Below are 27,628 nucleotides of genomic sequence, written 5' to 3'. Positions count from 1 at the left end.
GCAGAAGGAGAGGCCAATGGAACCGCTGATGGAGGAAGACGTACTGTAAACATGAACCAACCTCAGGCAGAAAAGGTCTCAAATGTGTGCCCTGAACCCAAGTCTCAAGGGGCGGTGAGTGGTGATAGAGTGAGCTGCTTCTCACACGAACGACTCAAGGTCATGGGCTACAAGTTGCCCAGAGGCAGGAGTTTGTTTAGAGACCAAGATTGCCTCTCTCAAGTACTGGCGGGAAAGCAGCCTAAAAGCAGAAGTAGCAGTAAGCAGAATGGAATAAACAGTCATGTTTCCAGAATCTGCAATAAATGTTCACACACACGTATGTGTCTTTATATAGATGTACACATCTACACTGTATGTAGGAACTCATTTTACATGTACTGATTCATTTAATCCTAATTCTAGGAGGCAAGTGCAATGATCATTCTCATTTTACAAAGAAAGGGAAAGAGACCCAGAGAGGTTAAGTAACATCCACTGGATCATCCAGCCAAAGAGTGGGACAGCGGGGACATAAAACCAGTTCCGCTCCCTCCTTGGTCCACACTGGATCACAGGCCGGATGCTGTACCGGGACTTAGGACCCTGCTCTGACCTACACCCCACTTGGGAGAGACCAAGCTGGGGGCAGACTGGTCATTTCTTACCCCTCCTTAGTGCTTCTCTAAAGCAAATGCAGAGAGGACACATTTAACATATTTTTTGAAATAAATCAAGCCATTAAAAAAAAAAAAAAAAAGCCTCCTAGGCTGCCCCTATTTCTGTGAGCCAAGGTTCTGGATGGCGTTTCTGCAACTAACGTTTAGCAAATGAGCCAGGCCTCCCTCCAGACTACACACTCTGATCACTGTATTTCTGTGTATGTCTTCTGCAGCCTATTCTCTCTCCTTCCATATAGGAAACAATTCCTCCCCTGCCCCATTCTAACAACAAAACCCCTCAGAGCACACACTTGCCAAAACATATCCATCTTGATTTGTACAAACTCATTCAGATTGCTCCCTATAAACCCTTCCTTGAAATGGATTTAGTGCTGACACACTAGATCTCACAGTAATCACACCTATATCCAGGGTTTGCCTTGTGGCTGTATGACCTGTGCAGTTGTCCAGGGCCCTACTTTTGACAGGGGCTCAGGTTCAGAAGAGCTCTGTGCTTAGTTTAATGCCCTATGGCATTATCTTGAAACTTTTAATAATTTCATCTCTGAACTTGAGTTTTGTAAGTGGTCTCATGGGACAAGGGAACATGTGCATGAGCAGAGGAGACACGTAGAAGAAAGAAAAAAACCTTTGCATTTTAGTGCCTTATTGTCACCTTTTGGCTTGCTTTTTGAATAAAGATTTTCATTTCCCCTGGCAAACGGTGTGGGCAGCCCTACCTGTAACCCTCCCCTGCTCCCGCCACCAATGGGTTTTGTGTGTTTGGGTTCTCTCCTCACTACTGCAGCTTCTGCATTACTCATTTCCTTGTATTTGGACCTTAATAGATTATATGCACCTTTGAGGGGAGAGTCACTACCTTTTTCATCTCTATTACAAACTGCTCCTATCCAAGTGCCTAACACAGTGCTGAGGACACAGAAGGAAGTTGGCAAGTATCTGCGAAGTCAATACACCACTCCAATGAGATAATTCTTAAGTTTTCCATGATGAGCACAACTGCATCTTTTCTAAATTATAAAATCTGGTTTCCAGAACACTATAAAACAGCAACCTCCTCTTTCTACGGAGGGCTACAAAAAGTATGACTTCTTCCCTATTTGCTTGCAAGAAAAAAACACTTTGTATTAATAAAACAATGATAAGTGGCAGGGTATTAGGTTTGTTTTTAAGGGCTTTATTTCCTTTTAACCTTTTGTTAAATCTGAGCATCAAAGCATTTTTGAAAGTTTACTGTTCCAGCATCTAAGATTCCAAAACATGGCAACTGACTTTTCCTAAGGGTTGAATGCTGCTTCATGCAATGCTTAATTTGAATCAACAAATGGCTGAGGGAACATCCCCAAATGCTTATCTCTCAGACAAAGCAAATGTAACCACCAGCCTCTGGCGGTCCAGGGGCAAATAACAGAGGTCAAGTTTCCATCTCAGATTCCCGGCATCGTTACACCTAGTAGTACTGCTAGATTCTCACGCTGGCCCAGTTAAAGCTCTTTATGAGAATATGATTTATATCCCATGTTTCAAGTTCATTACAGATAACTATGCCCAAGATAAATGCCGCAAGGGGCAAACAACTCTCCATATACTCCACAGTGTCCATGGTTGGAGTCACTGGATGATAAAAAGTCACTTACGTGAAAAATACAGATTAAATTGGTTAAGTATCTCATAAGACTCCGGGTTCGACAGTTTTCTTTTTCCCGTCTTGGCAAGCGTAGAGTAAAGAGCTCAGAAATGTGTCCTTGGCTACTAAGAGGGGAGGGAGGTCCAGGACACACATGGAATAAAGCAAAAGCCAATTTAATAATGATGTCCTTCATCCAAAGAGGTAGGGGAGACATCGGTTGTCCTCCAAATATTAATGGAGGGACATAAAACCGAAAGGCAATATTGAGGGACAGAGGAAGTGAGCTAGGAAGAGGAACAGCATGGGTATTTGATATGCAGAGCAATGGAGAATTGACAAGACGGACTGTAGTTTGGAAGGTGTCGCAAGCGTGATAAGAGTGTCGGGTACAACATTTGCATTAGCTAAAAGAAGTTGTTGGTGTTTACGGTTAGTTGTAATAATCAAAAAAGGACTAAATGTATACTGCGCTGAGATATTTTAGGCAGAGTAATCAAGACATGGGGCGCATACTTTATTCACACTGTGACTAAACGTAGCACACTGCCAAAAAATAGGATTTGGAACAAATTTTGGAATAAAAACTACTCATCTGTTTTGCAAAAAGAAATCAGAAGCACATCAGCGTAATCAGTAATTTTAAACTTGCCTATTAAGTCAGGACATTGATCGCTAACAGATGCATATATTTGCAAATTTCTTCAACAAAGTTGACAAGCAGCGCGTCCCAGGTCTCTTCTTGCTGTCCTGGAATCTAGGTTTCTTCAATTCTAACTATGCTCATTACTAACGATTCTGGGTGTCTTTGTCAGTTTCTACTGACCGGATGCTGCTTCGTAAGAAAGCCCCAGGATTGGCTTTAAATCAGGCCTTGATAGTCATTTTCTGGGTTCAATGTAAACTGAGGAAAATGGATTGCCACTGAGTAGTCAATGGATAGAGGCTTTTGAAATGCACTAAGTCTGCCAGTGGTCTGGGTTTGTACCTGAAGCATTTGACAGAGGGCATGGGTTTTAAAACATATTCTGAATGGGTAAATGGGCTTCCAGAGTAACTCAGAACACAGTTACTGAACATGCCTATTTTGGAAGTTACAAATACAAAGTTACCAAGGGGCTGGCGGGGAGGGTCGGTGGTATTCACAACTGAAAACTTACCTAAAGGTGACCGTGAGAATGGAATAATTTCGTAACTAGATAGAACTGTGAAAGAAGCAGTAGATTCCTGCTTCAAATTCTAGCAAGAACCACCCATGCGATGGGAAAGCCATAGCTACCTACATGCCCCCCCCCCCAATTCCTTAAACTGGTTACATTTATGAGCCAGCCATTTCTCAGTAGTGTCCATTTTTAGACACAGGAGCTATAAAAAGCATATGCATATGACAAAGATCCATGATCATGCTGAAAGTCTTGCCCGAGAATTTTGAAAATTCCCTTCAAAATCAAACCGTTTTCCCCCAAACAATGCCTAAGCTAGGGAAACAGGTTTTAAGCTGCCAAGGAATTCACCTGTGAGGTTTGTGTTCTATTCCAAGGAGACTGGGGTGTTGGTCAGAACACACATCCTGCCTTTGGCCTGGAACTAAACCTCAGAGTTCAGGAACATTTTCACTGTGCCTCCTCCTCTTAAAAAAAAAAAAAAAAAAAAGAGCTAATGAAAATATTTCATTGAAAAGCAGGAACCAAAAGCAAATATAAAAAACTGTCAAACTGAAGGGCATCAGTCAGTAACTTTAAACACAAGAAACATAGGGACTTCTGGAGCTAAAAATGAAAAGGGGGAATATCAAAAAATGAATCTGTGAACAGTAGAACATGAGCCTGAATAAAAAGCTCTCCTTTTCCACCAGTCTCTCTTTAGACCCACTTCAAACTCTTACCCCAAAAGCCTCACTTTCGCACTTTTGTGGAAAACCATCCTTTGGTAACCAACTGACCACTCTTCCTTGCCATCTTGTTGGCATTCTTAAGTGATCTGAAATGACTCTGTATATATTATAACACAGATCATTCCTTTCAAACTCACACACAGAAGAACACATGGAGGTACTTCTTTCACTATCACGGTCTTAGAGATGAAGAAACGAGGACTCGTGAGGTTGAGGGACTTGCCCCATGTCCTGGGGAGCAGAGCGTCAAGGCCCACGCTCTTAACCACTTGTGTATCACTGCATCTCTGATGCAGTCACTTGTACTTACTAATAGTTTTATTGAAGTAATCTCTATACCCAACATGGGGCTCTATGAGCCAGACAGGCACCCCTATTGATAAACTATTTTGAAGAGTTTAGTAGTATTTATTTAAATAACATTCAATCAATGCTGCCGGGTGGTTAAGATAATTCTGTATGTGGGTGGGTATGTGTGTATCTCTGTGTGTGTGTGTGCGCGCGCGCACAGGATGGTTATACCAGAAGCTTGCTTCAATGAGTTCGTATATAGGGGGAAAGAAATTCCCATTTATTGAAGGCCTACAACGTGGTGGTCAGACTGCAAGGTCTTCTGTAAGCTAACCTTCACAATGACCCTGAGAAACTAGTGCTTTCTTTCCAGTTTTTATTTCTAATGTCAGATTGTTGTATTTATTAAGTAATTTCTACACCCAATGTGGGGCTTGAACTCACAACCCCAAGATCAAGAGTCGGATACTCTACCGACTGAGCCAGCCAGGCACCACTATTGTAGGACTATTTTAAAAACAGATATGGGAACTGCGGCTCATGGAGGCTAAGTGCCACACAGGTAGGGAATGGCAGAAGACAAGACACCAATCAGGCATTTGGCTAGCCAACACTAGTTGTCCTTTTGTCATCTTCTTTAGTTTCCAAAGACTCAGAGAACTCAATTGTTCTCAGGGTACAGTATGAGCCCAGACGGTCTTCTTTCCAATACTTCCCAGGGTAGAATATAGAATGGACCTTCCTTGTGTTTTGTCTTCCCACTTTTAAGAATATTTCATTGGTTGTTTTAGAGCACTTCCCCCAAGTACAGATAAGCCCTTAGAGGCTAATGAATCCAGAAGCCTGGTTGGTGCCTTCAATAGTCTTAGGGCCCAGGCTCTTTCATAATTGTGGCCACAATCGTTTCTGGGCTATCACGGAGGTGACATATCACACATATGCTCCTGGCTGGATATGAACCTTTATATAGTTTTGCACTCAAAAGTGACTTAAGATCCACTTCAGAAATAACTGGCAGTAAAAGTAAAGCCATGAATTTCAAACTTTGACCGTGATTCGCTGTATTTTTGATACTTGAGACTCAATACACATGTACACGTGTGAGTGAATATATATGGACAAGAAAAAAAATTACAGAACCTGCTCTCTTACCACAACACATTTTGATTAAAAAAATAATAATAAACACAAGACCACAAAAGTCTTTACATGTCTCCCTAATCACGCTGCAACCAACAGCTTGAAAAACAGAGACTGAGAACACACTGTTCCAATTTTAATTAATATTTTGTGCATAACTGAATCAAAAAGGCTTGTTCAGGCAAAATGAATAACATTTATTGATTTCATAAAGTGAAATCATTTTGTCGCCTAAACTTCTTTAAAAGGAGACTGTTGTTGCTGTCTATGAGGTGGGGAGCAGACGGGTTCTCACAAAAGGTCTGCCCTTTTGTGCCTTTTGTGCCTATTAAATTGTGAACCAGGTGAGTGAATTGCCCATTTGAAAGTTAAATGAAATGAAACGTTACCTTCTGACAATCAGATTTATAATTAGGGCTGTTTTTTGCTTTGCTTGATTTCTTTTGTTCGGAGTGTTTTAAGGCTGATTTCTTAAAAATTGTTTTTTTTTCAGGTAGAGAAGCTCAACTTTTCAGGTCTGTGGTCTGTAGGTCACAATTCTCCTTTTTAAAATATTGGTTCATTTTGGGCTCTGGTCTAATCTTACATACTACATACTGTAGTTTTCAAACCAGATAACCAAGGTGTTTCAATAAACTTGGCCACTTTCTTTACTACCCTGGAATGTATGTTACAAGACTTCTAGATTGAAATACATTCATCTTACTCAAATGGTCTTTCAGTAAGTTTTCTACTTCATTGTAGATTTTCATATCTTCTAAAATGACAATTGATCCTGACCTCAGAGGAAGAGTTTTCACCTTTAAATCTTAAAGGAAAAAAAAAGGTAAAGCTATTTTTTGGTAGATTAGCAAGTTTTACTTTTTATTTTTTTTTTAAGTTTATTTTTGAGAGAGTGAGCGTGTGTGTGTGCATGTGTGTGTGCATGCACATGAGCAGTGGAGTGTCAGAGACAGAGAGGGAGAGAGGGAGAGAGAGAGAGAGAGAGAGAGAGAGAGAGAGAGAGAGAGAGAGAGAATCCCAAGCAAGCTCTATGCCATCACCACAGAGCCTGATGCGGGGCTCCATCCCACGAAATGTGAGATCATGACCTGAGCTGAAATCAGGAGTCGGAGGCTTAACCGACTGAGCCACCCAGGTTCCCCAGTTTTACTTTTTAAATACAGGAATAACCCAACTAGTTTCTCACCTACATGTGGTACACTCAATTTTTTTTTTAATGTTTCATTTTTAGATCTATGAAAAAGAAATCAGACAATTTTGTGAGTGTAGAAACAAGATACTGGGCTTTCTTTGTAGATCTCCCTTCTGAGAAACGTGTATGAGCTAAAAGAACATAACGTGAGCCGGAGTCCTCTGTGGGCATATTTCTTCAAAGCACAAGCAGCTTGGTGTTGGGTGTCTTGTCTGCCCTCACCAATTTGAAAGGGGAAATGTGGGCTATGTGGAAACACTGTCATGCTCTGGAAAGAGAGGGTTCAATTCTGCAGGAGACCTAGCTTTCAGTACCCCAGGGAGTCACAGAAAAGCCCAGACTGGCTCCTGCTTTCCTTCTGCGGTCTCCAAAACCAGCTATATTTGGTTGTCCTGTAGCTGATGTTGCCTTATGTGTCAGAGGACCTAAAGAACTTCCAGAGCTCAGAAATAGATTTTTTTTTCGTGTTGAAAACCTTGTTTAAATGCCACAAGACCTGTGGGCAAACACACAAAATTTTAAAACACTCTGGGTAAGAATAAGGAGGGAAGCGTACCTTCTAAAACAGAAATGGTGAGAAAAGGTATCTAAGGAAAAGACGGTCTGTCCTTCATAAACATGAAGGGTGCAGTGAAATATGGAAATGGGCCGTCTTTTCAAACCCATTCAATTAGGTGCTAATGTACTACTGCACTAGAGTGCGTGCGGTTATTAAAACCGAGCTGAGGGTTCAAACCATTGTACCCCAAGTACGAGGCTATGTCTTCCCCAAATTTAGAAATACAAAACCAACACCCTTCATAACAAAACTTCCCTCAGACTCTTGACCTCTTTCTGGCATGGTGCAAAGGCTAGAACTTGTTTTAGGGGCTGGGGAATGTGGCCTCTGATTACTAACCAGAGTTTTCTCTTTCACACGGTCTTGTTTACTCCTTTCTTCTCCAAAGCCAGAGTTCGTCCCCTGTCAGCTACTGCAGCATTTCTACCAGATGCGACAAATCACAGGGGTGTATTTTGACTGTTGCTCCGTCATGTGAGCAAGAGAAACACTGAAACCTTTTACCAGTCCCTGTGCTTCATCTTTGTTTTCCAGTTCCCCAAATGTTTGTAACCTGCTCCAGAGAATTCTTCTTGTAATATTTTAGTCTTCTTTCCTCCCCTAGATTAAAATGTGACAGCTTATATTAATAAGATGTTGTCACTAATTAGTAGTCCGTTAGCATCGTCACTATATATTTTGACATTGTCATTTCAGTACCATGGCTGGTTGGAGGTCTGGGGGATGGGATTTTTTTTTTTTTTTTAAACAGAAGAGAATGAAACAGAAATTTTTCTACCTAAGTTATTTTAGGGTTCTGAAAATGATTTGATCATTTTTATTAGTAGGTCCTGGCAATAGCACTCATGTTTCATTATAAATAAGACTTGCATGAGAGTTTGTGAAATATGAACGGAAGGTACTTCATACATACACACACACACACACACACACACGTCTTAATTCCCATAGATCTCTGAAAATTGAAATTCGAATTCTTTTTATACTTCTCTGTCCACCATCGTTGTTACATTACTTGATCACAAAGTTGCTCTTAAGGCCTCAAACACTTGGGAGAAGGCAGAACCAGCATGAACTTCAGGCCAGGTAGCTTATAAAAGTTGGTTGCCCTCATTCTTCCCCACCAATCAACCTAAATTTACCAGTCATCAGCTTCCCAGGGAAACTGTAAATTTCTTAATATTCACTTCATTCATTTCAAACACAGATTTGCAGGTTAAAATAAAAAAAAAGGCATACTATTCCCTCACTACTGACTTGTTTAGTTATGAAATGTCCCGCATTCTAAAGCAAGTAATCCTGAAGGCTTTGTATTACATTTGCTGGATAAGGATTTCGGGTCAAAAGAGAGAGCCCTGAGCTCTCCTGTGGCTGCAGGCATGACTGCTTACAAGTCAATGGGCCGTGGACCTTCTGCACAAACGGCTCTGGTCTTCAGCCCAAGAGATAGAATTCAGCATGTATGAAGTTGACTTTGGCTATAAGAACAATAATTGCATTACTACTAAATCTTGCAACTTTTATATTAAGTCGAACTTGATGAAAAATGGGTCAAAATTCGAGGCTCAATATCAGCCTTGTTTGGCAGTAGAGCCAATCCTCAGTAATCCGTGGAGATGGCAGGCAGGGAGAGTAGGGAAGCTATCCAAAACTCGTTTTAGCAACGTTCCAACCGGTTTAGTCATCAGAAATCCTACCAAAGGGCAGGACTGAAGGTTCTTCCTTATTTCTCAGCCCACCCTCCAGGGTAGGGGAGAGAAAGGGAGAGCGGACTGCTATTCTCTTTACTCTCCCTTAATAGAGGGGGAGAAAACAAAAACAAAAAGACGGGGAGGGGGAGATTAGGACACACACAGGAGGCCACAAAGGGAGGGAGGGGGATGACTGTTTGGAAGTGATTTGCATCCTTTTAGAGGACCTGGACTAAAAGGAAAGCCCTCCAGGAAAGCACAAAACACTGTCCCACCTCATTTCTTCCTGAAGGATAGACTAACTAACCATGTCGAAAAATTAGCCTGAAGAGGAAACCTGTCACTCAACCATCCACGCAGAATAATCATCATCGCCTTGCATTTAACAATAACTCTGAGTGTCAAAGCATATTCTTCTAAAGTGGAACAGCAAGACTGATTTTTCAGCAAAAGAGCTACCAATTTAAGACATCAAAAATATTGCCTTGAAAAACTCTCAAAGACAGAAAAATTCTCAAGAAAGCCAATATTGCAATTGATACTGTCATGGCTGAACAGTTTTAATTTTCATTAAAAAAACCCAAAACACTTCCATTGTAAATATCTATGGGGTCAGTTGATTAGATATACCAGAAAACCAGCCTCAATGATGAGGGAGCGTGGGGTAAACTGAGGGCAAAGTACAGGCTAATAGCATTTCCCCCCACCACTCCCACTCCCACCATGTGGGATCTGTGTGATGTTCCATGGACACTCCTGGCTGCCCAAGAACAAAGGAAAGGGGTTGAAGTGCTTGCCATGGTGATGTGGGAAACTAAGGCAAATGAAAAATTAAATTCCTTTACTGCCTACAGCCCACTGACAAATCCTTGAGACAAACAGAGTGACCTCCCTCTAGGGGCTCAGCTGCCTCAGATGACGACACTTTGCTAGGGGCTAAAGGGAATCTTGGCTTAATATTATCCTAACCCTTCCCCCCCCCCCCCCCCCAGGATCCTGTAAGTCTACTTTAACATATAAAAATTCCTTTGGAAACTTCCTTTATATTAACTCCCCCAGGATATATGCTAGCAATCATACTCCATGCTTATGGCCCTCTGATATACATCTGAAGGGCCTTATGACTGAGGTTTTACTAAATGGTAATACATGGCGTTTTCCCAATAGCATTAGCTCCTCAAGGTCCTGGAAACCTTGCTTCCAAAATGCCTTAGAGGCTTATGTTGTCCATAACCCCATCCCAACCTGAGGGTATATAATCAATCACCTGTCACAACCCCAGTGCAGCTCTTTCTGCCCATGGGTTCTGTCCTGTGCTTTAATAAAAAGCACTTTTTGCACCAAAGAAGTCTTCAAGAATTCTTTCTTGGCCCTTGGCTCCGAACCCCCCACCACTCCAAAACCCCATTATTGATACCTGATAGATTTTGCCTCATTTTTGACTCAATCTGAAAGGGATCCAACATCATTAAATGTATTCCACACCAGACTTGAATCTGAATAATCTCAGGCTAATAAAAACCAGTACCTGCTATGTAAGGCCCAAGAGTGTCCAACACTAAGGACATCAAAAGACGACACTAGCCTCTGTATGAGTTATCTCAGCTACTATTTTATTGGCCCCCAAAATGACTTCACAGAATAAAATAATAATAAAAAAAAATTACTTCTAACAAAGTCTATCAAAAAACCCCAGGGAAGTGATATGATAATAGGCTAAATCACAAGACAAATGCATATGCAGAGGGTTGAAAAAGCCCTCTGTGGACCGAGTGAACCATATAAGATCAGGTCTCCATTATCTTAAAGAACAGTGGTCTTGTCAGAAGTTGTCCTAGAAGATAGTCAATCTAAAGAAATATAAACTGTGAATTCAATATCCCGGACTTCTTAAATTGTTGCTTTATTCGTTATAAAATGTTTCACCAAACCTCATCATTATTATCTCAAGGAAGTTAGGTCATGGAGAACTTACATTTCCTATATGCCCTTTCTCTGTAAGGAGTATATTTTTTAAAATGAGCACATTTCTCTTGTTGTCAGAAAAGAGTTTTGTGGTTTTTTTTTTTAATAAAGAACAAAAAAAGTGTAATTTTTGGAAATATTATTCTTCATGAGTGGAAGAAACTGGATGTGGTGATTAGAAAGGCAGTTGGAGTGAGAAATCCCAGGAGCTCCATTTTCAACTTCATTTCTAAGAAACCATTTCGCCTAAGACAACCTAAGGTACAGACTTGCCCAACTAGAGAAATCAGGGAAGAGAAGCCCGAACGGTCACCCTGCCAAAGGCAGTGGGGGTGAGAGTGGCAAACTGACTTTGCTGTGGCCTTGAACGAGCAGGTAGAGACTAGACCAGATACTGTAATTTTAAAGTAGCATTTCTAGAGGGTTATTAACAAAATACCATCTTTTTATATAAAAATAACCACTTATTTTCAATACATGGATTTATATGTGTGCCTAAAATGACACACATACATTACAAAATCCTTTTACATCCTTGTAATGTTTCAGTGCAAATCAGAGCTCTGGAAGATAAACGAGAAGATATTGTCCATCCCTGTACATATTATTGAAGTTATCCAGAAACAACGATTCCACACCTTGTCCATACACCTTATGGTATTTTATTGTTTCATAGGCTCCATGCTTGTAAACATCCAGCTGTACTCTCTCCTGCTCTGATTTCAGTTCATTGACTCACTTGGTCATTCTCCTTTATATCTCTAAGGACAGTAAAATTTAAGTCTTGCCTCGAATGGTTGAGGACACACATTAATTTAACACCCACTTGGTGGCATTAACCCCAGGCTATAGGTGAAAAAAATAATAATAATAAAAGCTCACATTTTTCTTTTGAACAGTTGAAGACTTGCATTAACACTCACTGGTGGCACTGACCCCAGTTGTAAGTTAAAAAAAACTAATAACCAAAGCTAACATTTTTCTTTTTATTACTTTCTTTTATTCAGTTTTAGGACATTTCTATTAGTGGGGCGCCTGGTTGGCTCAGTCATGAAAGCATGTGACTCTTGATCTTGGGGCTGTGAGTTCGAGCCCCACTTTGGATGTAGAGATTACTTAAAATCTTTAAAAAAAAAGGCATTTCTATTTGTTCTGAAAACTTGATTATAGAAAGCTAACCCATTTTATCTTCATTTTCCAAATTACAAACATATAAGCCATAAAGTCGAAAAGTTTTTTCTAATACTAAATGTTTTCAATATCTCCCTTACATCCATGAGTTACTATTTTATTAAAATATTATTTTATTTGTACATTTTATTAAAACTAAACATTAGCTACGATTTTAAATTATATCTTCATATAAATGATTATGTATGTTAGAATCACAGAATTTTAGAGTTGGGAGAATTTTTAATAATGTTGCATTAATCATTTCACAATTGACATGGTAAAATTTTCCAATGGTTACAACATACTAGTTTTCCTTCAATTTGGACCAAAATCTTTATTTTACTAATTTAGAGAATTATGTGTATTAGGAAAAAAAGCTTAGTGTGTGTATAACACATAGATCTTGTTTTCATCGAGCTGCTTCCAAGTATATAATAAGCAGTTGGTGGATGAAAGGATAGGGTGCCTAAGTCAAGGGACAAGCATAGGACTGTCCAGCTTCATGGGTATGTCACCTGTGCAGTGGCATAGAGCCCGCACTCAGAAGGGTCTCGTGCTTGGTTTAAGGATTGCTGTTGCTGTCCTGACATTCTTAATTTCTGAAAAAGAGGGCCCACATTTTCACATTGCCGTGGCCAGCAAATTATGCAGCTGTTCTGTGGCCTATCCTTTAACACCAGCTCCCCTTCCCACATCAATTAATCTCCAGAAGGGCTGTGCAGACAGTAAAATCGGGGCTCTACATCGTCAGACCTCTTTCACTTGCTGCCGGCTGCGAAGCTGGTCACAGCACACTACAGATCTCACTCAACTGCATTCTCATTTCCTCAAGTCATTATTTTTTACGTAACTTACACTTTCCATACAGATTATTTTTTAATGTTTATTTATTTTTATTTTTTGAGAGAGAGAGAGAGTGAGTGAGTGTACAAGCGGGGGAAGGGCACAGAGAGAGGAGATACGTGGAATCCAAAGCAGGCTCCAGGCTCTGAGCTGACAGCAGACAGCCCAATGTGGGGTTCGAACCCACAAACCGTGAGGTCAGGACCTGAGCCGAAGTTGGACACTTGACCGTCTGAGCCACCCAGGTGCCCCTCACCTAGATTATTTTCTCCCGGGGTGCCTGGGTGGCTCAGTCGGTTAAGCGTCCGACTTCAGCTCAGGTCATGATCTCACAGTCCATGAGTCCGAGCCCCACGTCGGGCTCTGTGCTGACAGCTCGGAGCCTGGAGCCTGGAGCCTGCTTCGGATTCTGTGTCTCTCTCTCTCTCTCTCTGCCCCTCCCCTCTCATGCTTTGTCTCTCTCTGTCTCAAAAATAAATAAACACATTAAAAAAATTTTAGATTATTTTCTCCCTACTGTTTGGTGAGTCAAATGTCTTTTAGTATCTCTTAAAATTGTTCTCAAAATATATTCCATAAAATTTTGCATTTATTGCCACCTACCTTTCCCTCCTCTGTTTGAAACAGATTATTCAGAAGGAAGAGCTCTATTTTCTGGTTGGAAGAACCAACCCTTCCCAAGACCACAGACGAAAGAAAAAAGATGGCAGCAAAGAAAGCGAACTTGCCAGCACTCAGTCCTGTCATGTCCCTCTACTTCTGCCCTAAATTCCGGCATTTGATTTGATCTGTCTTTGTCCCTACTGCCCTGTGTTGCCTCTTGCTCTGTTGGAACTGAAACAACATCACACCAGTAAAGAGGGTAACGTGCACAGAATTTTCAAGAAGGCATTTGGCCTTAGAATCACACCCTTGGGCACAAGAGAGAGCTAAGGCTTGACCTATTTTCCCAAAATGGTGTGTGTGTGTGTGTGTGTGTGTGTGTGTGTGTGTGTGTGCGCGCGCGCGCGCGCTCACTCATGTGCAAGCTTGTGCACCCCAGGTTTTTTTTCTTTTTTTCAACGAACTTAAAAAGAACTGAAATCAAGTGAGATATGAGTGTGCCTCAGTGTTTTCAGCTTGGTTCACGTCTGCAAGGCTCTCCTTCCGGCAAAGGAGTGGTCTCACCTCCAGGACACCAAGCGATGCTCCTCAGAATTGTCAGAAGCAGGGGTGCCAGGACTCCCTCTGCTATTATTATTATTATAGCTTCACGACCAGCTGCAATGTCACCAGCCCACGGTGACATTCTCACACTACCACCCAGAAGGAGCACGTTCTCTCGGAGTTTAAGGGGGACTCGGTGCCTTTGTGAAAGAAACCCTCCCAAAGGGAAGCTTGGAAAAATGAGCCAGAAGCAGTAACTGGGGTCTTTTGAAAACTAGTTTTTAAAAGGCCTCCTTTTCCTTCCCATTCCATCTGTTCTCTAACCCTTCCATTAACCCCCGGAGCCTCTTGTTCTCGCTCCCTTCCCCAGAACTTAAGCAAGAGACAAAAGACACTCTCTTACTTCCTTACAAGTCAAGAAAATTGGAATGGGCTTGAGTATGGCAAGACAAACCTGAGGAGGAAAATTAATAAACCACCACATCACCTAGACGATACTATAAATGAACGTAAGGCTCAGAGTAATTCCAAAATGAGAAAAGGATGCAAATATTCATAAACTGGACAGAATTTATAAATGCTCAAATATCCACAGAATAACTAGGCGTGTTACCTACTGAAGAAGCGTATTTGCCCTGTTCATCACTGTGTTTTTAAAATCTGGATTCAAACCCAACTGTAACACTAAGTTTACCTGTTGCCTGAGCACCAAAATGTTAAGACCTTTAAAAAAGACATTATAGATATATACATGGCTCAAACGCACATTTTTCCCCTGTGAGTTTCACTTTAGAGGTTTAACGGACTGATTTATAATTTGTCATCTTTTGTCTTTTTCAGCAGTGTGTCATTTAAGTCTTTAATTTGGCGTTTCCTGTGGTCTGCAGTAGGATATGTGCTATTTTAAATCCAAGGATTGCAGACATAGATGGTGGGTAAGATCTGTGAACCATAAGTAAATTCTTATAAGGAACGTACAAAAAAGATTGTTCTTCAGTCAGACTTAAGCCATTACTTTTTTCTAAAGAAGAAAAGGCACAAGTTAAGAAAAAGGCACCGTCAAAGACCTTCTGCCCAAATGTGCATCTCCATGAAGTTTCCTGCTGAGTGCATATGAATGCACCGTGATCTGGGAAAAGGATCCAAATAGGATTTCAAACATCCAAAAATTTTAACTCAAACATTTAGGTATTTCACCATGCTGCTATTCATTCATTCACTGATTTTTTTTGTCTTAGTTTAAAGAGATGCTAAACAAAAGGAGGCAAGCTCTACATGTATTTACATTCCAAAACTAAGCCCCCTCCCCCTCCCCCAAGTCTGTCATCCCTTCACAGCTAAACAAACCGTAAAGTCTAGCCCTAAGTTGGTGAAGAGAAGCAACAAACATGGTAAGAAAGTTTCTCTCTTTTCTTGAAAAAACAGAACTAAACACCCAGGGTGATCAATCCATTCTAGTTCCCCCATCTTCTTTTTTTTCTAGGATTTACACACTTGTAAGATAAAGTACATAGGCTAAACTAAGGAATGAGATCAGATTCTTTACTATTTTGGTACTAGTGCATTCTTTTAACAGTTTTTGGTCAATGAAACACTTCTGCCATTTTCACTACTAAAGTTAATGGTAAATGTATACATCAACTTCATTTTAAAAATTAATTTATGACTATAAACTATACAACACATTCTGAAACTCCCTTAACAGGATAAACATTTTTATTTGTTTAAGCTATAATCCCATGGAGAAATACATAAATTTGCCACCTAACAATGATTTTACATTTAACAAGTGATTTTACTTCTGACTACATCCATGGGTGTCAAAGGTATGTAAAATAAGTATCGTTTAAGCAGACTTGCATTTGCTTAGAGATAAGGCTAAAGTAATTCCTTGGTATTCCTTGTTTCTCTGAAAGATTTATCTTAGCAATTGACCTGAGAATCTTTGAAACAACAAGAAGAACTGCTCAGTAAATCTGCAGAGTGCTGTACCTACAATCTACTATTTGGGGTGAAGATTTCTTAATAGGCCCTCAATATCATGTTGAACAACTGTTGAGTGTATTGGGGCTATAAAATCACTATGTTACTTACATCTACAAGGCTATAAATTCTTAAATTTCAAACTCAGATATCACATATACACATAATTCCAGAAATACAAATAATCTGTCACCAAAATATGAAAAAGATGTGAATATTAGGACATTCCAAAGCTCATGCCAACATAGTCTTTATATACACAGATACACGAAATCTGTCATAAATCTAGAACAAAAACTAATACTTCCAATTAGACTGTTATGAATTGAAGAGCCAAGAATTGAAGCGCTGTGTACCTCCTTTAAAAAAATACTTATAATTTCACTGTTTTCCACAAATACCTAGAAAAGCATTAAACTCTCTCATCTACAGCACACTTTGCAATTATTCTCTTCTTCTCACATCTGAAAAGCAAATTAGCAGTTCTCAAATGTGATGCTCCAACACCAGTCAGAAATGTAAGCTTTAAGCTTTGTTAACACTAGTCTGACAAAACTAAATATATACTGATCTTTAGATCTAAAAGAAACATAACAACAACAACAAAATCTAAAGTACACATAGGAATTATTCAAGTTAGTTGGTATCATCCATCTAAAATACTAAAATCAGTCTTTAAAAAAAATCTGTGGTGCCTTCTCTTTCAAGCAGGTCAATAGAGACTACATGGGGAATCTGGACGTCCATCACCACCCAGCACTGAGGCCAACCCCCTGTGGGGTTGGGGGGGGGGTTCTGCATACTGAGCAGTAAGAAGCAACCCCTACCTCTCCCAGCGGGGGCAGGGGGGGGGGGCGGGAAGGGGCGGTATCAGCAAGGTCTCCTGAGAGGCCCAAACTTCTACCCCTGCCATGCAATAATGATACATTCCTACCCTCCAGGTGTCAATGAAAACCTACCAGGGAATTTGGATTTCCAATCACATCCGCAATGAAGAGGCAGGACATTATCAGAGGAAGTCTACTACACAGACTTAAATAAAATCCAGAGTCTTGCAAGATAATAGGTAAAACGTCAAAGATCCTACCAAGAACCAGGAAAATATCAACTGGAATGGTGTCTCTAACACCAAGATGATACAGAGGTTAACTAGAATTACCGGATAGGTATTTTAAGTCTGCTATTATGAAAACACATTAATGAGCAACTATGAAGATGCTTGAAAGAAATGAAAAAATAGAAATTATCATTGAACACAAGATAGAAGGACCAAGCATAAATTTTAGATCTGAAGAGTACAGTAAGCGAAGTAAAAAAACTCCATTAGTAGACTCAGTAGCAGAATGAAGAGAACAGAGGAAAGAATAAGTAAACTCAAAGACAGAACAACAGAAATCTGTCAGTCTGAAAACAGAGAAAACAGGTGACAACAATGAACAGAATCCCAGAGTCCTGTGAGACAGTAACAAGAGATCTCATTTGTATCACTGGAATTTTGGACGGAAAGAAGAGGATGAAGAAGCAATGGCTGAACATTTCCTAATCTGGCAAAAGCCAAACTTACGGATTCAAGAAGCTGAGAGAACCCCCAAATAGTTGATAAACACAAAGAGACACATCATAATTAAACTTTTGAAAAATGAAGAGAAAGGTTGAAAGCAGTGAGAGAAATGAGGTCTCTACTAATGGAGCAAAATAAAAGGTAAAGGGCCGCCGATTTCTCACCAGAAACCATGAAGGCCAGAAGTGGTACGTTTTCAAGTGCTTAAAGAAAAGATCTATTAAGCCAGAATCCTCTATCTAGTCAAAATATCCTTTAGAAATGAAGGGGAAATCAAGACAGTCTCGAATGAAGGAAAACTAAGAGAAACGGCAGAGTTAACAATAGGAATTATTCAGTTTGAACAACAGAAAAAAATTAGACAAAATAGTTAAGATAATTATAACTGGGGAGGGTAAAGGGACATACGGGAAGATAGTATCTTCAGTTGACTCAAATTTATAAAATGCTGACACCAGCAGACTGTGATGGGTTATGGAGGCAGAACATAACACTTAAAGTAACCACTAAAAAAGCTAAACAAATAGACACACTTAAACACACTACAGATAAATCAAAATGGAATTGTAAATAATGTTCAAATAACCCACAAGAAGCAGGAAAAACAAAACAGTGAGATTTCAATGGAGGGATAAAATAGGAAAGAAATTCTGAAATAGCATACTTAAATCCCTAACACATCAATGGTGAGAAATTGGGGGTGACCTTATAAAGGGGCAGCATGAGGGTGATCTTAGTGGTGATGATACAGTTCTGCATCTTGATTGAGGTGGTGGTTACAAAAATCTACACATGTGAAAAAAAAAGGCAAAAATATATACACATATAATACTAATGTCAACTTCTTAATTTTGCTACTGTACTATAATTTTATAAAATGTAACCATCAGGGAAAACTTGGTGAGGGGGTACAGAGAACCTCTCTGTACTATCTTTCTTTTTAAATCATTTTTTTAATGTTTATTTTTGAGACAGAGAGAGACAGAGCATGAACGGGGGAGGGGCAGAGAGAGAGGGAGACACAGAATCGAAAGCAGGCTCCAGGCTCTGAACCATCAGTCCAGAGCCCGACGCGGGGCTCGAACTCACGGACCGCGAGATCATGACCTGAGCTGAAGTCGGACGCCCAACTGACTGAGCCACCCAGGCGCCCCTCTGTACTATCTTTGTAATTTCCTGTAATCTGTAATTATTTTGAAACAAAAATCAATGGGAAATATGTAATATCATGCTTTAAGAAGGTCATGGTGCGTTTATAGATAGATGAAGAAAAAGTAATGCAGGACTACCATGGAGTGTAAAGTTGGATGTACCCAGAGTTTATTACTTTGACTTCTATAAGAGATTAAAATGTTAAGTTTTAAAAATATTTGCTACAATTATGTCTCCATGAATAAAATAATGTGTATAATAAGAATTCCTAAGTCAGTCTATGGATTATATTCAAATACATTAACAAATAATGTATTGAGGGGTTATAGTCAAATACATTCAAAAAGAATGTAGTTATGCTCATTGAAACATGTAACTCTATTTTCCCAGTTCTGAACAATATATGGTTACTTTTTTTTTTTTTTAACGTTTATTTATTTTTGAGACAGAGAGAGACAGCATGAACGGGGGAGGGTCAGAGAGATGGAGGGGGGTCAGAGAGAGGGAGACACAGAGGGTCAGAGAGAGGGAGACACAGAATCTGAAACAGGCTCCAGGCTCTGAGCCGTCAGCACAGAGCCCGACGCGGGGCTCAAACTCACGGACCGCGAGATCATGACCTGAGCTGAAGTCGGCCGCAACCGACTGAGCCACCCAGGTGCCCCTGGTTACTCATATTTTTTTTAATTTTAATTTTTTTTTCAACGTTTATTTATTTTTGGGACAGAGAGAGACAGAGCATGAACGGGGGAGGGGCAGAGAGAGAGGGAGACACAGAATCGGAAACAGGCTCCAGGCTCTGAGCCATCAGCCCAGAGCCCGACGCGGGGCTCGAACCCACGGACCGCGAGATCGTGACCTGGCTGAAGTCGGACGCTTAACCGACTGCGCCACCCAGGCGCCCCTGGTTACTCATATTTAATGTGAATAGCCAACAATAATATTCCATTTCTTAGAATCTGGATACAGTTTGAAGTTTCAAGAAAAAAAATAAATATATATTTATAAACACATACATATTTATATCTACAGCAAATATAAATATAGTTGATCTTTAAACCACGCAGGGTTAGGGACACTAACCCCCCCCCCCCCCACCGCCTAGTTGAAAAATCTGTAACTTCTGACTCCCCCAAAACATAACTTCTAACAGACTACTGTCGACCAGAAGTCTTACTGATAACAGTAATTAACACATATTTTCTATGTTATATGCATTGTACACTGTATTCTTAAAACAAAGTAGGCCAGAGAAAAGATGTTAAGAAAATCATAAGGAAAATACATAGTACTGGATCGAAAAAGTCCACATATTACTGGACTCGTGCAGTTCAAATCCACGTTGTTCAAGGGTGAATTGTACTCAGTCAAGTGTAACATTAAATCCAGAGCCTTTTGAAAAGTCCATTTAAGAAGGAAAAACTCTTTTTATATGTATTTATTAAGGAAGTTGACAAATGAACCAACATTTCATAAAGGGTTCAATGTAAAGTGGTATATCAAACATGAAAAAGGTAGAGTATACACACAAATATGTAGCATGTGTGTATATCACATAAACATATTTTTTAAAGTAGATTTTTCTTTCTCCCCCCACCCCACCCCCCCTTTAAAAAAAAAAAACAACTTAGAACCAATAAAGATAACGGGAAAAGAAAGGCTAAATTCCAGGCCGATTTGATATCTGCAGAAAAACAGGATAGCACTTTTCTGCCACTAAATGGAAATGATCTTTGGATGAAAGAGTTCTTTGTGAAGCAAATGGAAATTGAGGATAGCAACTGAAAACTTAAGTTCACCTTCACCTGAAGTTTTCTTCTATCAGCTAGCTGAATACACACATATGATATGGTTATAGGCAGACAAACGGGGCGAAAAAAACAAACAACAGTCACGTATTGAAAGCATTCCCCATGCCAAGAACAGCAAACCTAACACCATGGCTTATGAAGAAGGAGATTCTGTAAGGAAAAAGGATTTAATTCAATTTCTTAACATTAATTGGAACCTTGAACACAAGATGTTAAATTGATATAGAACCTGAGGCAAATTTCTAATGTATCATGATCACATTTTCATGAACAAGGATTTAAAAATTGGAAAGTGCCACGAACCGTATCACATGTGGTTCTTTTTGGATGAAAGCAATGCAAAGTGATAATCACACTTTTTCTTTCCTCATGGTAGTGTGAAAAAGATCCTGCGCTCCAGGCGGGTTTTTTTGTTTTGATAATTATAAACTCTGGTCACATCAGTAAGAAAGCCATTTCCCAACAACAAATTGACCAGGATGAGAGTCAGAATGTTTTAAGCTAACTGCCATCTCATAAGAGTCATTCATTTCTAGGAATATTTTACTTGCCCTAAAGTAGGATAGTGTGAAACTTCTTGGCACTTTTTTTAGAAATATTTACAGAAGTTTTCATACTGTAGGTCTTGTTGTTTCTTAATATCCCTCTTTGGCAAGAATATTAGAAATGCCACCTTCCCATGGTATCTCAGCATCTACCAATAAGGGGAGGGCTCGACAGGATAATTTCCAAAAACATAAGAAAACGCTAAATAAACACAACTTCAATACCTAGATTATAGCCATTTATCAGACAAGCATATAATTTCGTATGTTAAATAAGTTACTTGTACTTTTTATTGGTCACAGAGTTATGCTGAATTTTCAGATTTACTAACTTGTTCCAACTTTGCTTAGCACATAGAAAGTGCTTGATAAATAATTGCAGAGCACATAGAAGAGTCCTATTCAGCAGATACAAAAAAATCAAAATCTACCTAATAAATATTACCTTAGCCATAAGATCATTCTTTTGGGAATAGCACATGTTCCTAAAAACTGAGGAGACAACCACCAATGAATACGCCATCTCAGGGAAAAGAACTGGGCATTTGAGGGTTGTGATAAGCACATGACCTGTGTTATCAGAAGAATCTTCTACTGACAGGTTTATCTTCCCACCGGATGCAAAGTTCTATTCTTAGGACAGTAAACCTAGCCAGAGCTATGGAAGGCACAGATATGAACTGAAGATTTTCTTTCTGGATACATAAGATGACCTCACTTGTGACTAACATGCATTTTGTTATTATTACTTGCTTCCTATTCATTTCATAGGAGTTGGTTCGTGGTATTTTTTAAAATTCATTTGGGTGCCTTGGGCTTGTGGCACTTTAAACTGCAAACAGGAGAGAGTGGAAAAAGAAAACGAGTCATACAATATTTATAGACAGCAGGATCACTGTTGAAAGTCAATACGAACAAATATTTTGCCACGAAAAAATAAGCAATAAAGCTGTGGTTCTAGAAGGTTTTTGCAAAGAAATCGTATCTCATCTTGTCTCAACTGGTTGAAGGCAATTGTGAATGGTGAGATTCCTTTGTATATTAATTACTTAAGCTTCCTTGAAATTTGAAATTCAGGTGTAATCCCTGAGGCTCTGATGCCCGGTTAACTAAACTGCAGAATATGCTATTTGCCAAAGGGAAATCAATTATGTTAAAAGTGGTCTACTATGGCTGCCAATAAGTCTAAATGCACTCTCTACTCAACAGTAGAAAAGTTAAAGGCTAAAACAGAATTTTAAATTAAAAAATTGAGGAATGCTGTCAATGACCAAAGCCTGGCCCATTATTTGAGTGAACAACATTTTTTAATTTTGCTCATTTTTGCTTTTACCATTTTGGTATAAGCATGTACCAGCTGCCACATCTAACCTGACATACCTGCAGCAGACCGGGTAGCTGTTCTTATCCTCCTTCCATCCTCTATGTTCTACATGACCTATTTCTTTTTTTTTTTTTTTTTTAACGTTTATTTATTTTTGACAGAGAGAGAGACAGAGCATGAGCGGGGAAGGGGTAGAGAGAGAGGGAGACACAGAGCCCGAAGCAGGCTCCAGGCTTTGAGCTGTTAGTACAGAGCCCGACGCGGGGCTCAAACTCACAGACTGCAAGATCATGACCTAAGCCGAAGTCGGATGCTCAACCAACTGAGCCACCCAGGCTCCCCTACAGGACCTATTTCTTAATCAAAGCACCAAACATTAGCTCCTTGGGTTAAACAAGAACAACCTCTGCATTCTGGACTGAACATTTTGAGAAAAGAACTAGTCATTTTCCGTATCTGTATTAAAATACACTTATTCTAACATTAACCTGTGAGTAATAACCAGTATTGCTCTTTTAGAGGCACAATAGTAGTTTATGTAAACAATGATGAATCATTCCAAATGTCTAGCTGTCCTCAGTCAAAAATTAAATTATTTGCAATTTACCTTTTAGAGACGTGTAATCTAATTTCACAGTGCTTTCCTAATGCTAAGTCTCATGACAGCCTCGGTGTCCAATGCCTCTTTCCCTAAAGTGGGTATGTTTTCTCTTTTACAATTAGAAATTTGGCTCTTCAGTTCACTCTCATGAGAGCAGACCAGGTTGAAGGGCCTCTTTTTTTACTGGATTAAATACATACATAAAAATTAGATGCATTAGTGTTTTCAAGTTCCTAATAAATTATTAGTTTGCTTCTTTAGATTTTTCACCAATATGTTGAGCTGAGTTTTAATATTCGGTACTATTCAACACTTAACTGGCACTCAGTCCACTGGAAGCAAAGACCAAGGTTGGATGGCTCTCCAGATACAATGAAGATGGCCAGTGAAAATCACCAAGAATTTATGGGGCATGCAGTCAGCTGTATCAAACAGTTGCTTTAGAAGGTAAGCACCCAAGCCAAACCACATGGATTCAAATCTCAGTTTTGTCTCTTACTTATTATAAACACAGTGAAGAAGAATCACAACCCCGTTCTCCAGGAGCGAACAATCTTAATTTGGACGTACTGAAAGCCCCCACCCATCAGGTGACTTAGTAAGCACATACAATGTGTGTGATAAACACATACACACGCAGGATTCTGGTATCACACATCCAGTAACATGGGTACTGAGTACTCCTATTAAAAAGATTTTGGAAAATGAAGAAAAATGTAACTGGAAAAGCACACCTAGGCAGAAAGGAAAGCCCATGTTGTAGGTACCTATGAGATACATAAGGGCTTCCACACAGTGTTTTCTGTGAGAGGAATACCATTTTTTTGAGGTGAAGGAAAATAAAAAGTTGTAGACTGACTCAGAGACCCAATGGATTACCACATATTATCACTATTTAAGAGAAAAGACTTCAACAAAAACTTTGGGAGGACATAAACAGAATAAAAAATAGTCTTTCAAACTGCATGGCTTTGGCTTATTTCATCTAGAAAATATACAAACAGAGTGGTGGAATCAGAACTGATTGGTACATGTGAGAGGCTACCTGAGCTGAGAGATGGAAGCAGACATATACACATCCGAGGAAAGACAATTCCAAGAAGAATCAGCAAGTCCAAAGGTCCTGAGGCAACAACAAGCTCGACTTCTGCGAAGAACAGAGAGGGAACCAGTGTGATGGGGGCAGAGGGGAGGGAAAGTAGACATACGAGTGGGAGTAAGATTACAGAAAACCTTCCAGGACATGATAGGAAGTTTGGATTTGACTTCAGGGATGATGTTAATTCTGGAGACAGGCTTAAGCAGGGATGTGACAGGATATCAGGACAAGAATTAGAATTACAAGGGTAATCTACCTGGGAAAAGGTAAAGAACCCTAAAATAGACATAAAATCAATTCTAATATTTGAACCACATTAAGTGGTTGAAAGTGCCATGAGAGGTAATGAAAAAAAGTAGGAAGTTTTGGTCAATTAAGAGGATTATTTGAGACGTTTTAAATTTAAGAAGAGGGTAGGGCACAAAAGGGGAGCCACCCACCTGGAAATTACACTGACTGCAAATGGGGGATACAGAGAAAATAGCTTAAATCTGTAGGTATGGAAGCTACCACATCACCTGCTGTAAGATAAATTCCCCGGAACAAGGGTACAGAATCAGTCCCAAGAGTCTGAGACTGTAATAAGAAGAATTGACTCACCCTATGATAACAAGGGTTTAAACTTTATCATCAAGTTTTGTGCCATGCAAAGAATTTTTCAATAATCATGAGTCACTTACTGAAACAGACATTTAAGACTATCTAGCCTAAAATTAATGTCTGTGAACCACTCTTATGCACCACATGGGAAAGATAACCCCATGCTGAGACCATTAAAGTAATGCCATCTAGTTCCTGGTAACTGCCAGCTCAAATGTCCTCTTGGCCACTCATCCAAAGTACATGAATAGACGACATTCTATTTCATGATGGGAAGATTCTGGAAGAGGTCTTAAAGAAAACATTTAAGTTTTATCTTGTGCAGGAACATTGTAGATAGAATACATGGCATTTGTGAGAAAAGAGGATTGTCCTTCTATCCTAGATAACATTTGCTAAGCTCTAGAGGCAATGTTCTGAGGAGAATATGCCATGTGACTTGTTGCTTTGGTGGTATTATTTATCAAGACAAACAGTTATTTTATGGAAAGCTTATTCAGAGCTACAACATTTAAAAGCACATATGAATGCCCCATGTCTCCACAAAACAAACCCAAAATATACCACCCTTCATGGAAACAGTGATTGACATGCTCTTGTCATCATGGTTGTTTTAAGAATCAGCAGTTTTTTCCCACCGGACTTTGAAAAATGCAAAAGTAACAGGCATTTTCCCCATTACGTATATATTTCCCCCACCACTATCTGCAACACCCACACTGGATGAACAATACCAATGACAAAGGTTTTTCTGGGCTAGTCCTACTAGAAGGGAAAAAGAAATCTGGAAAATGTGAAAGTTGTGAAAACACCCAATTTCTAAAGAAAATCTGTGAATCAAAATTTCATCATGTAGCATGTGTAGTTACAGAACAGATGATTGGCATTACTGAGGTAGAGCAATCTTTCTACTTGCTAAGAGCAAAGACATTTTCCACGTCATACTGATTAAATGAATACCCTCTAGCGTCTGTTACTCTTTCCCTCTTAAGTCTGGGGATTGACCATGAGAGGTGCTTATCCTCAGAATGGGAGAAAGTTAAAAAACACTTTTCTGGCTTTTGATTTTTCTTAGAGATTATTAACCATTGTTTATGCCTTATTTCTTTTGGTACATCTATACTGAAGGCACACTAAGTGCCAGGTACAGAAAAAGAAACAAAAAGGAAAAAGGAAAAACAACTGATAGAGGGATAAAAAAAAGGGGCGGGGGAGTGGGAAGGGAATTTGAAACAATGCAAATAAGACCACAGGATCAAAGAAAAAATTGCTTAAATTGGGGAATAATTAATGTTTCACAAAAATTATACTTAAGGGATATGGAAGTTTGTAATTATCATTTTAATCAGACATAATGAACCATTCATATTATTCCTAACTTAAATAAAAGTTGTGGCTCCTTACTTTTTCTGGATGGTTGCAATATTTTCAATTCTATTATTATTTTTTTAAATTGCACTCTATTTCCTGGGTTGGTTGGCTAAATTGCATGAGATAGTTTGGTTAACATTTTATCTGATAGCCTTATTTGGATCGCTACGTGCGGACATAGGCGTGTCTTTTATGTGGAAGTTGGAATCTACATCTTTATCAGGTAAGAGATTGTACCAGTAGAGCTCAGAAAATGCTTGCTTAACAATTGAAAATAAATAACTGCCTTAAAGTTGTATTGGAGTTGTTGGATATTTATTAAAATACCTTAAAAATAATAGTTTAGAACAGCATCTTAATGAAGATATTATTCTATTTTTACAGAGAAGTAGTAGCTTTGAAAGTCTATTTTTGCTTGTCTTACCATTATTCTGCCAGAATATTTCAAACAAGGGATGGAAAGTAGGGTCAGTATTTTATTAATAATAGAGATGCCCCTGTATTCACTAAATTGGAGGAGTGATACATTTCATTGTGGATTGACCTGATTCCTAGGATGAGAATAAGTCAATGCTATCAGAACTGCCTGATCATATCTAACTCCTACTACAATAAATTAATGGGTTACAAAAATAATACCCCAACTAAAGGTCTTAACACTCATAACCTCTAAATCTCCATTACACGAATCTTCAAATTAACAAAAGACCAAGAGAACAAATATTAAACTATTTAGAGCCACTCCCCTCTACCACCATGAATAAAATATATTATTCAAGCCAAAGCTATTTGTTAAAGCAAAAAGTGGTTGGTCTACCAACTACATAAAATGCTTTTGAAAATACTTCTACTCTGTAGGCAAGTATAACAAATTTCTGAAGTAAAACATAATGTAGTGGGTCTGAAAAGATACAACTTTATAAAAATCAACTTGTAAAGAAATGTACTTTTTGAATGATTTAACCAAAATACTGAAATTCTACCAAGTCAAAACATACGCATTCTTTAAAAGAAAATTTTTAGCCTCAGTACACAGGCTAGGTGTATATACTGAATGAAATAGTTTAAGTTAAAACACACACTGATATTAAAAAACAAATTTAAGTTCTGAGACATACTGAATCATATACTCCTCAGTTATGAGCAAGTGCTTTAGATAGCTGTATAATATCAGTTCACAGTTTTGTTAAATTCACAATGGGAAAACATTAAGAATTCAATCCCAGATGAGTAGTTATACTATCAAATAAAGGAACTGTCTGGAGTTATCAGATAAAAAAACCGTACAGACACAGTAATCAAATTCCCATACAGGATTAATGGATGGCATGTAAGCCAAAAGATGATTCATTTTATTTTAAAATTAATTACTAAAGTCCTTGATTATTTTAGAAT

The 27,628-nt window shown here is 39.1% G+C and overlaps 1 protein-coding gene across 5 annotated transcripts in view; it reads right to left on the bottom strand.

The window, feature by feature from the left end:
- Nucleotides 1-27,628, bottom strand: part of ARL15 (ADP ribosylation factor like GTPase 15) — a 406,131-nt gene that overhangs the window by 112,076 nt on the left and 266,427 nt on the right. The window contains exon 5 of one of the 5 annotated variants that reach the window (XR_008289375.1): nt 24,209-24,310. The exons of the other annotated variants lie outside the window; for them this stretch is intronic. The gene's annotated coding sequence lies outside the window, so the exon portion shown is untranslated. The remainder of the gene's footprint in view (nt 1-24,208; nt 24,311-27,628) is intronic. 5 annotated transcript variants of the gene reach the window in all.

The sequence above is a fragment of the Acinonyx jubatus genome, chromosome A1, assembly GCF_027475565.1.
Source record: "Acinonyx jubatus isolate Ajub_Pintada_27869175 chromosome A1, VMU_Ajub_asm_v1.0, whole genome shotgun sequence".
Classification (NCBI taxonomy): domain Eukaryota; kingdom Metazoa; phylum Chordata; class Mammalia; order Carnivora; family Felidae; genus Acinonyx; species Acinonyx jubatus.
This window is presented reverse-complemented; position numbering and strand designations above follow the sequence as displayed.